At 36.5% G+C, this 16744-nt stretch overlaps 1 protein-coding gene and 1 pseudogene across 1 annotated transcript in view; one reads left to right on the top strand and one right to left on the bottom strand.

Moving 5' to 3' along the window:
• The window catches only part of LOC147004811 (X-linked lymphocyte-regulated protein PM1-like), a 133277-nt gene that overhangs the window by 89439 nt on the left and 27094 nt on the right, over window positions 1-16744 (bottom strand). The gene's annotated exons all lie outside the window — the stretch shown is intronic.
• On the top strand, window positions 2270-16688 carry LOC110287247 (synaptonemal complex protein 3-like; annotated as a pseudogene).

The following is a 16744-nucleotide window of genomic DNA, read 5'->3' as shown; positions in this document are numbered from 1 at the left end:
GCACCAGGGTAGTTTGGTTTATTTTAATTGCTCTAGCCAATAACCTTTTTAGACATTGGTTGGTTTGTATAGGATGACACTCGTTTTGTCTGTCCTTGTGATTTTTAGTGTGAGGTGTGGCAGAGGAATTGTTAATCTTGTTCTGGAAGCTTAGTAATTTTGACCATTAACACTATGATTCTATATTTCTTTAGTCAGGCAGCTTTTTTATCTGGGACTCTACTTGGCCTGCTAGTAAGTTTCGAAAGTCCTTTTGAAGGGGGAAGGTACTGGGTAGTCTTGAATTTATTTTGGATATTACAATGGTAATCCTTGCTGAAGTCAGTGAAGGGAAAATGGAGGCAATGGTAACCTTGCTGAGCTTGCTGAGAGGAAAATGGAGGGGGTGGTGGATCCTGCTGATGTTCCACCCCCTTACCCCCAGAGGAAATTGGAGGCAGTGGTGAATCTTGTTAAAGCCTCTCACAAAAAAATGGAGTTAGTGAACCTTGCTGAGTATTGGACCTTGAACAGCCTGAAGGAAGCCTGGAAGGAAGGAAAGTCCAGAGGAGTGGGGACCCTGGGAAGTCTCAGTTATTATTACAGAGATGGCAACTGCGATCAAAGAGGGAGCCTATAGGAGAGGTGAGGGGATGAGGGTTAAGAGGAGCTAAAGAGGACAGGAGGGATTGGAAAATGGGGATTTAGGGTGAACTGATGGACTAGCACATGTTAGAGGTATTGAGGAACCACTGGTGGCCTCAGAGGTGTGGCTGGAGACATGTTGTCTGCAACTGGTATATTGAAGGACAGAACCATATTTATTTCTGTACTGTCTTTAAATGGTGTTGCATGTTTGGTATAAATGGTGTAGACATCACTTTTCTAAAGAACCCAAACCAGATTAAAAAAAAAAAGTGTGTGTGTGCACTCGCATACTCCTGTGTGCACAGGCATTGTTTGTGGAGGCCAGAGAGGACATTATATCCACTGGAGTTTGAGTTACAGGTATATTTGAGTTTGGTAGCACTAACTGCTGTTACTGGGAACTGAATATCTGTCTTTGCAGGAAGGGGGTAGGGGAAGGTGTGTGTGGCCTAGTGGCACACACTTTTAACCCCAGCATGCTAGAGGCAGAGGATCTCTAAGTTCGAGGCCAGCCTGGTCTACAAACTGAGTTCCAGGATAGCCAGGGTTACACAGAGAGATCCTGTCTTGAACTCCCTCCCCCAGTAGTTCAGTGAGCCTAACTACTGAGCCATTTTTAAGTACTAATTTTTGTTGTTATATTTGTTTTGTTTTTGTAAGAAATGATACTGCTTTGTATCTGGACATGACTTTAATATTCCTGCTTCAGTCTTTTGAGTATTGGGATTATAACAATGGATAGGCACATCCATCTCTGTGTTTGATCAATTAGGGTTTTGTTTGTTTGATTCTTTTTGAGACGGACTCCATAAGTGGCTCAGGCTGGCCTTGAGCTAGCCATTTTCAGCCTCCAGAATGGAATGCTGTAATTAAAGAGTGACCAGAGTCACTATGTCTGTCGTTTTTTTCTGGTAGTTTTGACAGTTGAGCCATGTCTCATTGCATGGTAAACATGCCCTGTACCACCATACTAACAGCCCTGTCACGTTTTGTTTTATATTTATTTTGTTATCAGCAGACTTTAGGCATGTGTGTGATCTATAATGATAGCATCCACAGGTTTATTTGGGCCAGAAACTGCCTTAAATATTTGCTCTAAATTCCTAAGAATCTGACAACAATGGGACCAAAAATTAGGTGTCTCGGTGCTTAAGTACAAACACATTAGGAGTCAGGGTTAAAACTATCATTGCATTTTTTTCCTTAAGATTTTAATTTTCAAGTATATTTGGATGTAGGTAAGAATAGGCATGTGAGTTCAGTTGCTTGTGGAGGCCAGAGTTGCTAGAGCTTCCTAGAGCTGGTGTTACAGGAAGTTCTGAGCCACCTGACGTGATTGTTGGGAATTAAGTTTAAGTCCTCTACAAGAACAGTATGCATTCTTAATGACTGAGGCATTTCTCCAGCCCTCTTCTTTTTTAAACTCAGAAATTACATATTGCTGTCTTCTGATTCAGTAATATATGGAAATTGGTAACCTTTTATTCAATGTAGGTCGTTCTTATTGGGTAGTTTACATTATATTGGTTTAAGTTCATTGCTCTGGATACAGATTAGAGATTTGTTCCCTATTTCACTTTTAAATGAGAAAACATATTTTTCCCTGAAAAAAAAAAAGCAGCCTGCATTTGTGAAGCCAATAATGGACAGTAGGAAGCACTTCTCAACCTATAACTTTGATGATGGTGAAGAAGAATAGGATGATGGTCTGGAGTATTCAGAACACTCTACTCTTACAGGTACAATTTATCTAGTTCTGAATATTGATGGTATCCTATAATTCAATTTATTTTTGTGTCTTGGGGAAGGGGGCTGGTGAGATGATAATTTATAGGATTTGGTTCTCTCCTCCCCCATGTTTGTATCAGATATGAGTCGTGTTGATTTTAGGCTTGGAAGTAAGCTCTACTACCTTACCTTCCAAGTCATCTTACCTGCATGGTTCATTTGATTTTTTTTTTACATAGTTGCTTGAAATAGAATAAAAGGTACATATTTCCATGCACTTCGTTTATTCTTATTTGTTCCTCACAAGCCTGTATCAAAGTCTTAGGAATACATATGGTACCTCATCTCTACAGTTTTCACACATCAATAAATTGTAAATAACTTAAAGTGGTATTACCTCAGAAAGACTTAAAAAATCTTCCTATAAAACAGAAAAAATTTAAGATATTATTTCTTCTATCCTTCAGAACAATATTGCATTTTTGGTTTTGCTTAAAATACAGTGTTGGAAAATGTCTGAAAGAACTACAAATAAAATTGATATTTTATTTAAATGAACAAAAATAGCATATTAATTTCTTTTTTTATTTTTTCTTGTTCAATGCAGTAAGAAGCCTAGTATTTAGTAATACTGAGAAGGCATTGGTTCCTCCAAGAATGCGTTGTAGAGATACAAGGTAATATATTAATTTTTGCCTGCTTAAAAATTATTTCATAACGTTAATCTCAGCAATGCGGAGGTGGAGGCAGGAAGGTAAGATGTTCAGTGACATTCTCAGCTACATAGCTTTCTCATGATAATCTTTGCCTGAGTTCCCATTGAAAAGAAAAACAATTACAAATAAGAATAGGAAAAGTTTATTCCATTTTGTCTAACAAGTATTGTATATGCTATTTTACACGTGATATTTCCTTGAAATCAAGCATTTTTTTATTATAAACATTCAATTGAAAGGTTTAGCTTTGTTAGTGATAGGTATCAAATCTAGTGCTTTGAACATTGGAGTGATGCTTGACCATTGAATTAAACACCCAGCTTTAACTTTTTAAATGTAATTTCTTTACAGAAATGAAGTAAAGAATAGGATGGAAAACATTGGAGGTACATTTTTTATGTATATGTATCTGGAGAAAGTTGTTTAAAGCTATAGATGGTTAATGTGCTAAAGGATTATTTATGCTTTATTCTCAGTGACAGAGTTTTACTCTTATATTTTTGACTTGCCATTGGAGATTTTCTTAGTTAACTTTTTCCTTGATAGGAAAAGTAAAGCTGGTATATTTGAGTGACTTAAAAGGAATTGTAGAAAGTGAAATGGATGCAAAGCTTTTATAAAAAGTAGTTTTTTGGATTAACAGATTTATACATACACATCTTTGTGTATATCAATGCTTCATTTACTCTATTCTCTAGGAATCCTCTTGGGTTCCTTTCTCCCTCCCAACTTCTTTATCTTTTAACATGGTGTCTTTATTGTGACAGGCTCCCAGAACTTTATAGACTCCCAGAAATTTAATAGATCCTGAGATCTTAGCACAACTGATGCCATGATAGAAACACCATTCAGGCCTTGAATTCCAACAAGTGGAAAGAAAATCTTTCTGTCTTAGTCAGAGTTACTATTGCTGTGATGAAAAAAAAAAAATGACCAAAGCAACATGGGAAGCAATACATTTATTTGGCTTACTATTCTAAACCAAACTTCATCATTTAAGGAAGTCAGAACAGGAACTTAAAGAGGGCAGGAACCTGGAGACAGAAGCTGGTAAGAGAGCCATGGAAGATTGCTGCTTACTGCTTGTTCTTTTATGGCTTGCTCAGCTTGCTCTCATATAAAACAGAGGAACATGTACCAAGGGATGTCACATTGACATATATATATATATATATATATATATATATATATATATATATATATGTGTGTGTGTGTGTGTGTGTGTATACATATATATATATACATATACACATACACACACACATATATATATACAGACAGACAGACATAGACACACAGACACACACTCAAAGAGAGAGTGGGGTGACACTGAGAGAGACACTGAGAGAGATGAAGAGATCTGAATCTTCTCCCATCACTAATTAAGAAAATGCCCTATAGGCTTGCCCCATATTATGGGGGTATTTCCTTATTTGGGGATATCTTCACTCAGATGAGTTTATGTCAAATTAATTAAAAACAAAAACAAACAAAAAAAAACAAAATCAACTACAAAAACTGCTAGCTCATCTATCAAAACAGTAACAATGGCAAAGTCAATGATTCTAGGATATGACTGGGAAAGTCTCTGAGTGAAACTTTTATATGGGTACTGTCCCTGCTTTTTTGCTCCTGTAGTCCCATTACTTCCTGAAATGCCAACCAGGATATGATTTTTTTTTTAGCACAAAAGGCTAAGAATTGTAAGGGTCAGGGCTGCATGATCTGGACAAATTCTCCATACATCCCCTAGCCTGAATCTATTCAGCTTTAAGTGTATCTATGTGATGGTCTCTGGTGGGATCACCTGGCTCAGGCTGGCCTCGAACTCAAAGGCATATACCTGCCTCTGCCTGTACCAGACTCTTTTATGATGTATATATTTAGCACACTGAGTCCAATTAGTCTTGCCCATATCATTTTAACAATAAATTATGTATCGAAAATATAAGACAGTTTTACTGGTCAGTGAGAGATCTTTAATCAGATGTAAAAAATCACAATTATCCATTTTATGAACTTTGTAAGAGACAATACTCATATTTGATCTCTTATGCAGCAACCTTTTTTTTGAGATTATAATATGACATTTCCCCTTCTTCCTTCCAAACCCTCTGATATATGCAACCCTTGTTTTATTTCAAATCATGGTCTCTTTTCTTTTTAAAATCTTCTATGTTTTTCATTAATTTTGACAATTAAAGAAACACCTCATCCAGGTTAGGAGACAATATTCTTTAAAAAACAGCTATAATTTCTTCCTTTTCAGGGATAATTTATACTTTAAAGACTTTTTGGAGTATTCCCCAGCTGGATTTTATCAAAGTACTTGTTTGGTAATTTATTATAGATGCTGAAACGTAAAATATTTATATAATAGTTAAGTTTCATCATAGGTAGTGACAGTTGATTATGGTAGAAAGGTGGATCTTTGGCAAACATTATTTGAAGTATTAAAAGTTTTACAACCTGTAAATATGTCCTATAAAAACTTCACAAAATTATTTAAAATATTCTTAATAATTACTAAACTAAGATTTCTTCCATCTTTAAATTTGCTCGCATTTGTAAAATGTGCATTTCAAATATCATTGCTGTATTATGGATAAATTTTTTGTTATTTTTTTATTGGTATTTTCTGGATTTGCATTTCAAATGCTATCCCAAAAGTCCCCCAGACCCCCCCCCCAACTCCCCTACTCACCCACTCCCACTTCTTGGCCCTGGCATTCCCCGTTACTGAGGCATATAAAGTCTGCAAGACAAAGGGGCCTCTCTTTCCAGTGATGGCTGACTAGGCCATCTTCTGATACATATGCAGCTAAATACATGAGCTCCGGGGGTACTGGTTAGTTCATATTATTGTTCCAACAATAGGGTTGCAGACCCCTTTAGCTCCTTGGGTACTTTCTCTAGCTCCTCCATTGGGGGCCCTGTGTTCCATCCAATAGCTGACTGTGAGCATCCACTTCTGTGTTTGCCAGGCACCTGCATAGCCTCACAAGAGACAGCTATATCAGGGTCCTTTCAGCAAAATCTTGCTGGTGTATGAAATGGTGTCAGCATTTGGAGGCTGATTATAAGATGGATCCCCGGGTATGGCAGTCTTTAGATGGTCCATCCTTTTGTCTCAGCTCCAATTTTGTCTCTGTAACTCCTTCCATGGGTGTTTTGTTCCTAATTCGAAGAAGGGACAAAGTGTACACACTTTGATCTTCGTTCTTCTTGAGTTTCATGTGTTTTGCAAATTGTATCTTGGGTATTCTTAGTTTCTGGGCTAATATCCACTTATCAGTGAATATATATCATGTGAGTTCTTTTGTGATTGGGTTACCTCACTCAGGATGATGCCCTCCAGGTCCATCCATTTGCCTAGGAAATTCATAAATTCATTCTTTTTAATAGCTGAGTAGTATTCCATTGTGTAAATGTACCACATTTTCTGTATCCTTTCCTCTGTTGAGGGACATCTGGGTTCTTTCCAGCTTCTGGCTATTATAAATAAGGCTGCTATGAACATACTGGAGCATATGTCCTTCTTACTATTTGGAGCATTTTCTGGGTATATGCCCAGGAGAGGTATTGCAAGATCCTCCGGTAGTACTATGTCCAAATTTCTGAGGAACTGCCAGTCTGATTTCCAGAGAGGTTGTACAAGCTTGCAATCCCACCAACAATGGAGGAGCATTCCTCTTTCTCCACATCCTCACCAGCATCTGCTGTCACCCGAATTTTTTATCTTAGCCATTCTGACTGGTGTGAGGTGGAATGTCAGGGTTGTTTTGATTTGCATTTCCCTGTTTCTGGTTTTGTGTGAAGTTCCTTGATCCACTTAAATTTGACCTTAGTACAAGGAGATAGGAATAGATCAATTCACATTCTTCTACATGATAATTGCCAGTTGTGCCAGTTATGTTGAAAATGCTGTCTTTTTTCCACTGGATGGTTTTAGCTACCTTGACAAAGATCAAGTGACCATAGGTGTATGGGTTCATTTCTGGGTCTTCAATTCTATTCATTGGTCTACTTGTCTGTCGCTATACCAGTACCATGCAGTTTTTCTCACAATTGCTCCGTAGTACAGCTTTAGGTCAGACATGGTGATTCCACCAGAGGTTCTTTTATCCTTGAGAAGAGTTTTTGCTATTCTAGGTTTTTTGTTATTCCAGATGAATCTGCTGATTGCCCCTTCTAATTAGTTGAAGAATTGAGTTGGAATTTTAATGGGGATTGCATTGAATCTGTAGATTGCTTTTGGCTGGAAATTTTTTTCACTTCAGTTTTACCCTTTTGAAGGCCTGCCTTAAATTTTTTAAGAAAAACTTTCAATTTAACTTAAAAATTTTTTGAGGAAAGTTCTCACTATGCAACCTTAGTCTGTCTGGAGTTCACCCTGTAACTATCCATGAACTCAAAAAATCTGCCTGCATCTGCCTCCCATGGTTGGGTATAAAAGCTGTGTGACAAACACATCAAGCATTGATTCTGGCTTTTTGATAGAGTGTTTTATTGTTGTTGTTGCTCAATTTTTCATATAATTAGTTACAGCAATGCAGTCAACCATCCTTACAATTGGAGAGTATTCTGTAAACTAAAAAGTCCTTTCTTATGATTTTTTCCTTGGGAAAAAAAATTAAAGGTTCTTTTTGTGACAGAATTTTTCCTGTCCAATCACACTAAAATATTAGGGAGCAGAAGGCCTGAGATGGGACAGGGAAAAGGGAGGCAACAGTAAGAGTTACAGGGGAGAGAGAGCTTCTGGGGAGAGAGGAGAAGGCCAAGATGGAGGCAGAGGTGAACCAGCGTGGAATTAACCAGTCACAGGATAGTTATGATATCATGAGGTTAGAATAATTGCAATAAAGCTTTTATCATTATTCTGAAATTATTGTATTGGTATCTTGTAAATTGAGAACTTATTTATACATAAATATGATTGATTAATTATAAGCTTCAAGAGTTTTGATTTACTTGGTTGATGGGTGGTGTGGCAGCTAACCATGGGGTGGATGGTCATTGCATGGTGTTTTTGTGGTACAGAAGGGAACTCAGTAGCTCCAGCCATGCAGGAGAATTGGCCAGCAAAAAGAATAGCCCAGCCCCGCTAGAGAGACAGCCGAATTGAGATCACCAGGATGGGACCATGTGGTCCACCAGTTGCTGGCATTAGCTCAGGAAGCGTGATGGGCCATTTTAATATTCCCCGCTATACTTTTTGTTCTGGCATTTTGTTTAGTAGATTTTTTATGATCTCCGAATTTAAAAGATTATCTTCAGTAGGAACATCAGAATTATAGTAATGTTAGGTAGTTCTCATTCACAATGCTTAGGAACAGAGATGTTTCATATATCTAGAATTTTATTGGACTTTGGAATATTTCTATAAACATTACTGCTTGAATGTCTCTAGTCTAAAAATTAAAAGTGCTATAAAATATAACATGCATTAGGCATTTTCTTGATGTTAATTTTAATTGAAAATTTTAATGTTTAATTGTTTTTATTATTAATTTTACTTTTTTACTGTCCAGTTGCCTTCTGCCCCTGTCAGCTGTCCCACAGTTCCTCATCCCATTCCCACTTCTTGGGGCCTCAAGTCTCTTGAGGGTTAGGTGCTTCGTCTCCCACTGAGGCCAGACCAGGCAGTCCCCTGCTGTATGTATGTCAGGAGCCTAAAACCAGCTCGTGTATACTGCCTGGTTGGCGGCTCAGTGTTGGAGAGATCTCAGGGGTCAGGGTTAGTTGAAACTGCTGGTATATCTTTGGTATTGTTCAATGTTTTTTACCTTTATCTGTGTTTATTTGCATATGTGAGAGCAATATTGTTTTTTACAACATTAATTTTTTTGTTTGTTTGTTTTTTGTTTTTTCGAGACAGGGTTTCTCTGTATAGCCCTGGCTGTCCTGGAACTCACTTTGTAGACCAGGCTGGCCTCGAACTCAGAAACCCGCCTGCCTCTGCCTCCCAAGTTCTGGGATTAAAGGTGTGCACCACCACACCCAGCTAACATAAAATTTTAATGATTTTTTTCTATGTAGCTCACATTAGCAGTGTTGTTGTTGAAAAGAAAAAGAGGATGAAGTCATATATTAAAGATGTTGTCAAAGACTGTGACAAGCATATCAAACAACATTGGAAAGTTCATCAAGATGAAGTGTAAGACTTCATTACTCTATAGTCATATTTCGATGGTTTCATAGTATCCATTGGTGCTAATTACTCCACTAAATGGAGTCTACTACTACTGTTTTTCTCCATGTTAATAATAGTTGTAATAGCTTCCTGGACGGAAGTACGTTTCTGGGAAGCCTGTGATTATCACTGTTTTCTCCTTTTAAATAATAATTGAAGAGAATTGACATTTTTAAAAAGACATTTCTGTTCATTCTGAAAGTACAGTAAAAAGTAGATGTCATAGAAGCTATTCATTTTTATAGATATGTTTGACAAGGTAGAAAAATGTTAATTTCAAATTGTAAACAATTTATGTATTTTATGAGATTTAATCATTCCCTTGTGATCTTGGCTGTGTCAAATAGATAAAAAAAACTTAAGTGAAATATGTCTATTTGGAACTTACGTAGTGTTGATATTAGAACATGTTTTCAGTTGAAAAAATGAAACAAAACTGAAGATGAAATGATGTTTTCTAAAATTCAAACATCCTTATGTATATGATGTTGCATATATATGTACACAAACATGTATGAACATGTACAGGTAGATGGATGATCAAATATTATTATTATTTAATAAGACAGTCATGGGAGGGCAGATTTTTAGTTAGGAAAAATACTTGTGGAATCGATATAAATTTAATTTTATTTTTTACTTTCCCACAAGAATGTTTACATTGCTGCTATGTCCTTTTATAGTACATAATATGGGAAATAAATTTTTCTTTGTACATTCCCTTCATTTTGATATGTAACACAATATTCATCATTATGTTTTACAGACGGGAGTTTAAAATTGAATATACTGAGCAGATTATAACGCTGTTTCAGCAGTGGGATTTTGATATGAAGAAAGTTGACAACCTTGAAGATAACCTAACTGTTGGTATCACAAATGGCGTTATACTTAATCTATTATAACTAAGTCTCAAGTAAAAATAGAAACTAAGCTTGCATAAGGGAAATGAGTCAGGTTTTGTTATCTGTTATTAGTTTTGTGTTCTGTTCCTGCTGAACCATAAAGCACAGTAATATAGACACTTTCCCTGCTCATAAAAGCTGTTTGACTTTTGATATCAGTTAGGATTCTTGCAATTTCAAGCAACAAAAACTTGTGGAGGAATAAATTAAAGATTCCAAGTTTCTATAAAAAGAAATTGTAGGTAGGTTTTTTCATATATAGTTGAATGGTGTGAAGGTTGTATTATGTAGTATTATCTGAGCTGTTTCTAGGTCTTACTTAACTTACGAAATGCCATATGATTAATCTTCCACTTTTAGATGTAATAACAAATTTATTAGCTGTAGTGAACTGAGAAAGTCTTTTTGATAGCCCTGGCATAATATTCCTGTGAGGAAATATCACTGAACTAGGTTTGATCATCTTCCCATTCCTGAACCCATCACTGTTGTCACAATATGTTTTACAATGGTTTCTTCCTCTTGTCGTCATGCTCCTCTCCTTCTTTCCCTCTCCCTTGCCTCACACCCCCTTTCCTTCCCTTTTTCTCATCCTCTTTCTCCTTCTGACTTCTTGACTTAACCCAGGGCAGGTTTGCAAGTCAGGCAAGCACTCTCTTGTAAAGCTACCATACCAGTTCACAACATTATTTACGCTCAGCAGTCAAAACTCTGTTACTTATCTATTCCTATGAATGTAAACCCATGCATACATTTTATGGCATTAAATGCACTTTCCATTCATTTTTTTTCACCTTTTTGGATTTAGGAAAACATTTTGATATTACATTTGGGGTCTTGATAATATCCAAACAGTTCTGGGGTTTGATGGTCAATCCAGTTGCAGAATGTTCCATTTGAAACAGTTGTGATTCAGTGGAGCAGTTGAGTAAGCCACTAGAATGTGAGGATGGAGTTGAGGAGAAAGCAATTTGTCAAGGATACAGAGATGAGAATTGTTAATTTTAGGTAACTTTTAAACCGTGAAGATCAAATGAAGCCATCAAGAGCCGACTGAAGCTGTAAATGAGAAGTGTAAGGGCAGATAGATCCTTGGAGTCTTTCAGTGTATTGATTCTTGAGGGTGAGAGTGAGCCAGTAAAACAAAGGTAGAAATTAAATTCCTCAACGTAAAGGAAGTCTTCTGAAAGAATAAAAGACTGTTACTTTTGCAGTATGCTATTTACAGATGAAATAAGGTAGATTTGACAATAGAGAGTTCATCTTTGGTGTCCTGAATCCTCATGATTAGATTGTAAAAGTGAGCAGAAATTTCATAGAAATAAATATAAGACATGATAGGAAAACCTATGATAGGCCAAGGAGTAATATAATAGTTTCTGTGGTTTGTTTTAAGAAAAAAAGGCATATGTTTAAAAAGAGGAAAACAAAGACAGCTACTGAGTTTGTAATAATGGGGTATGTGAAGAGACTGAAAATTAGTCAAAGGGAAGCTTAGACAGCTTTAAAACTGGAAAGGAAAGCACATGGCATATAGCCATATGTAGGTGGGAGATGCGATGATGAGAGCCTAAACCATCACTTGGGTACATGTGTACATGTGTACACACTCTGTACTCCATGAAATAAGGTCATCAGATTCTAAAAGTGCTGCTATCAGACAGATTAGCTAGAGCTGAGGTTTCCAAATTTAGGATTTAACCAACTAAGTGTGAAAGAGTAAGTACTGAGGAAGGTTTGCATACAAAGAGGTAGTTTTAATAACTGGTTATGGAATTTAAGGCTAGAAAGAGAAAACTGAAGATACCAGGAGTAGGGACAACAATGACAAGAAGATGAGTTAATGGATTTTTGTTCATTGAAGGATGGATCAGCTAAGATACTAAGAAGAGTAAGCTACAGTGGAAAGTGTATATAAGCCCATAATATGTGGAGAGAGATTTTCTATAATGATTATAGTATAGATTCTGGAGCATAATGATTTAGAACTAATTGTAGTAATAGGTAGCTCTGAACAGCGGACAGTGTACCACTGCATCTCACTTTCCTCATCTTTGAGATTGAATGGTGAGAATCTATTTCCTGTAGTTGTTCAAAGTATTAAATGAGTTTGTACAGAATTAATCTACACAATAAGGTTCAAAACAACATCTGCCATGGAACTAATAATACATATTGGCAATTACCAGTACCACCAGTACCAGAGAGAGGTGTGTTATCACCAATGGCAAAATCTAGAGGACAAGGATTTCAATAATTAGATAAAGTAGGTTAGAGGGCAAAGTCCTTGGTGGAGGATAGGTTAAGAAGATGAAAGGGCATTGTTACTGAAAAATCATCTATGTAGTGGTTGCAAGAATAAGTTATGTCTTGAATATGAAGAATTCCTGTTCATTGGCACAAGCTGCATGCATGTAATACCACCTACTGGAAATATTGAGGCAGGAAGATGATGAGTTCTATATAGTGCAGAATATGTCTTTAAAAATTCCTGTGCCAGGGCTTTGAGGCTGTTTTTTCCTGTTTAGTGGCAAAAACAAAAAATGCCTAAATTAAGTGATAAAAATGTATAAAAATATTGATGACACTTATTATGAAAGCAATTCATTTTAAGGAATCCTTTAAGATTAATTTATAATTGTTTTTTTTTTCTGAACTGAATATTTCAGTCCATCTTATCAGCAGAGTTGTAGACTTTACCCAGCATGAGTGAGGCCCAGAACAGCATCAAGAGCAACAAACTTCATAGTTACTTGCTATTACAGAGCTATCCGTTTATATTTCCAGAGTGCCTTTTGTCAGCAACAGAAGACTTTTCAACAAACCACATCACTGCAGGTCCACAGCCTGAAAGCACTTAAGCAGGCAAATGACACGTTCTTAAAGGTATGTAGTATATTGTAATGCAATGCATTCTCTTCATACATTGCAACATTTTAACTACTTTCTATTCTGCATTAATTGATTGTGACTGAAGTGATAAGCAAATTGGCAGATCTCTTCACAGTTTTGGTGAGGAATTATTCAAAATGGGAAATGAGACTTTCTGTCAGAAACGTGCATATGCATCAAATGTATAGTATATTAACATTTTAACATACTTATTGGAACTTGTATGCCTAGAATTTATTAAATAGAGGAAGTGTTTTGTTGAGATTCTCCAATACGTTTGTTTCCAAACGTATTATAGAAATATTTTCTGACAGGATAGATTTTAGAATAACTATCACAGCCAAAATGATTTTTATCATTTTAAAAGTGAGTCGAGAACACAAAAGGTGGGGGTTAAAATGTATAGATTCAGGCAGGGGCTGCAGAGGTGGCTCAGCAGTTAAGATTGCTTGCTGCCCTTTCAGAGAACTGTAACTTACTTCCCAGCACACATTTCAATTGGCTCATGACTCCAGCTTCAGGAGATAGGACACCTGCTGGCCTTCATGAACACCCATATGCATGCGTGTGCACATATACATACCCATATAAATAAATGATAAAAAACTTTTTTACCTGTTACACATTTATAGGATTACCTATAAGACATTTTCAAAAACTATTTATTTCAAAAAACATCAAAGAACAGGTCTGAAGTTCAATTAGAGAGTTTTTGGTTTACTGCCAAGGTGTTCATGCCACTGCTGCAGCTTTAGGGTTATTTGCCATGCTAGCAGTTGTTGTGGTTCATATTCACAGTAGTTGAATAAGACTATTGGTTGCCTCTCTCTTTTGGCAACATCCCTGCCACCATGAAAGCTAGTTCCCAGGAAGGAGCCTTTCGGTCAGATTCACCTTGGGTCCTATCAGTCCTATATCTAAAGTGAACAAAAGAGTAACTTAGTAAAAACAACCACTCAATGTATAAATCTCTATTCTACAAGATCCCTTCCACTTACTCTAGCTGCTCACTAACATCCTCTCTCCATATATAGTTGCTTTATACTACAGGCTATGTAATTCCTTCCATCCATTCTTTGGTTATATTTGTTCCCTAGAAGATTTTTAATTCCTCCATTTTTGAAACATTATTATTTTTCCAACCTAGTTGGAATTACCCCATTTTCTACACGATAACTAAAACTAGATTTATTTCCATTCCAGTTATGGAGCATTTGAACTATTTTGTTTACATTTTTTCCTTTGAAAGAGGTGAGCTCTTCTGTGCTATTTTTAAATGTCTCTCCACACATAAGAGCACACCTTGAATACTAGACAAAAAATAACGTGTTAGTTAAATTTATTTAAATTTACTTAATGTTTCAATGGATACAGTAGCATAGGCAATTACTATCAGTTCTGGGGAGCCTTGAGAGTGAAAGATGGGAAGTTGCAGACTAGCTGGGCTACACAGCATGATCCTGTAATAAAAAAGGAATGAAATGTGGGTTTTGTTTTATATAACTTGAAAACAATCTCATAATACAGAGAATTTGATTATTTTTATTCAAGCTGTTAGTCATAATAAATAAACTATCACCTGATATTTGAGAACCTTATTAGAAATTTTCAAAATGATCAAATTTACTGGTTGGACTTTTGAATTGTCTAGTTTTTTTTTAATAAAAATATCTATTTACTTAGAAGCATTCAGAATGTCAACAAGACAGCTGCAATTTTTTATTGCAATTACAGAGTAGCATTCAGTTAACAGAACAACAATTATCTTCATATAAGCTGCATCAGAGACAACTGAAGATGAAAAAAACAAACAGAAAAGCAAAAATAAAACCAAAGGAAAAAGACAAAAAAAAAAAAACCAAACTACTGTCCCCATATAAAACTAAATTAAGCTGTGCACCAATAAGAACCTGCTTTAAATTTACATGCCAATTTACAACCCCCAGACTGTACCAGGCAAGGTTACTGGTCATTGAAAATACCATCAGGACAGGGCTATCTAAAGACACATTCAGTACTGTGTTAACTATACAAAAAAAGACACTGTACAGTTTAAAATAAAATCTTATACAGCCTTACATTTCTTTTTTTTTCTTTAAAAGGAGTGAGTTCTGTACAGGGGGCTTAAATGCTTTATAGACAAAAAAAAAATGCGCTAGAACCAACTTATTCATCTTCTTCTTCTTCATCTTCCTTATCTTCTTCATCTTCCTCGTCATCTTCCTCTTCCTTTTCTTGCATTTTTCAGCCTTGACCACCCCCTTTTTTGCTGCATCAGGATTCCCTTTATCTGTGTAGGCAGCAATATCCTTCTCATACTTCTCCTTCAGCTTGGGAGCTTTCTCATAGGGCTGCTTGTCGTCTGCTGCAGTGTTCCACATCTCTCCTAGTTCCTTTGCAACATCACCAATGGATAAGCCAGGATGCTTGCCTTTGATTTTGGGGCAGTACTCAGAAGAAGAAGGCCGAAGGAGGCCTCTTGGGTGCATTGGGGTCCTTGAACTTCTTTTTGTTCTCCCCTTTGGGGGTTGTAGGTTTTCATTTCTCTTTCATAACGAGCCTTGTCAGCCTTTGCTATATCTTCAAATTTCCTCTTTTCTTTAGCAGACATGGTCTAGCATCTCTCTGAGCACTTCTTGGAGAACTCTGAGAAGTTGACAGAAGCATCCGGGTTCTTCTTGTGCTCCTCCCAGCAGGTTTGCACAAAGAGTGCCTATGAGGACATTTTGCCTCTTGGCTTCTTAAGATCTCTTTTGCCCATGTTTAGTTGATTTTCCTCCGTGAGGCACAGAGTTTCCCAGTGCCCATCTGGCTCTTGCTTGCCCCAGCCCTGTCTCTATGGAGCACAATGTACTGCAATGGCTGTGAGAGCAGGAGCCAGCTTTTCTGGAATTTCTAATTCTACACATTTTGTCCTTCCTTTCTGTTTAAAGGTATGGTCTTAATGTGGCTCAGACTGGCCTCTGTCTTCCTATATACCTGAGATTAGCCATGAAGCCCTAATCCTTCTGCCTTCACCTCTTGAGTGCTAAGATTACTAGCACATCCCACTACTTGGTTTATGCTACCCTAAGGATCAAATCTAGGATTCATTCATGCTAGGCAGGCATGGTACCAACTAACGTAAATCCCTGGCCCTACCCTGCTTTTCAGACTGAGTCTTAGTATATTGTCTAAGTTAGTGTCCATTTCTTTATCCCCAACTGAGCTTCGAGATGACTGGAAGCTGCACGTTTTCTGCTCTATCTAACCTTAACCTCTCATTAAACTATTAATTCACACAAAGTGTACTATTTTAGCAATACTGTAATTACCTTTCATTCACTTGTTCATATATATAATACATATACATTCTTTATGGTATGACTTGGGGTGTTTATATATTACAATGATTTTATGAAGACGGAATAGATAAAAATATATTATTTGAATAAGAAAAGTTTCTTAATTGTGAAAATTGATTTTAAACTTTAGAACCTGTGGTAAAAAGTTTTGTAATTAAACCATGCTTTTGTGATTTAGGGTATGGAGAACTTGGACAAAGACAATAGCATTGTACTTTCTAGTATTTACAGTGAGTTTAAGAAGCAAATGGCTTTCCTGGAAAGAAAATTTACAGATGGTTAAATATTGATTTCTAACAACATAGAAGAGAAGAGGCACCAAAATACTCTGTTTTCTTT

The sequence above is a fragment of the Mus caroli genome, unplaced genomic scaffold (assembly GCF_978045245.1).
Source record: "Mus caroli unplaced genomic scaffold, Mus_caroli_1 scaffold_5, whole genome shotgun sequence".
In the NCBI taxonomy this organism is placed as follows: Eukaryota; Metazoa; Chordata; class Mammalia; order Rodentia; family Muridae; genus Mus; species Mus caroli.
Note: the sequence above shows the minus strand (reverse complement) of the source record. Positions and strands in the feature narration are given on the sequence as shown.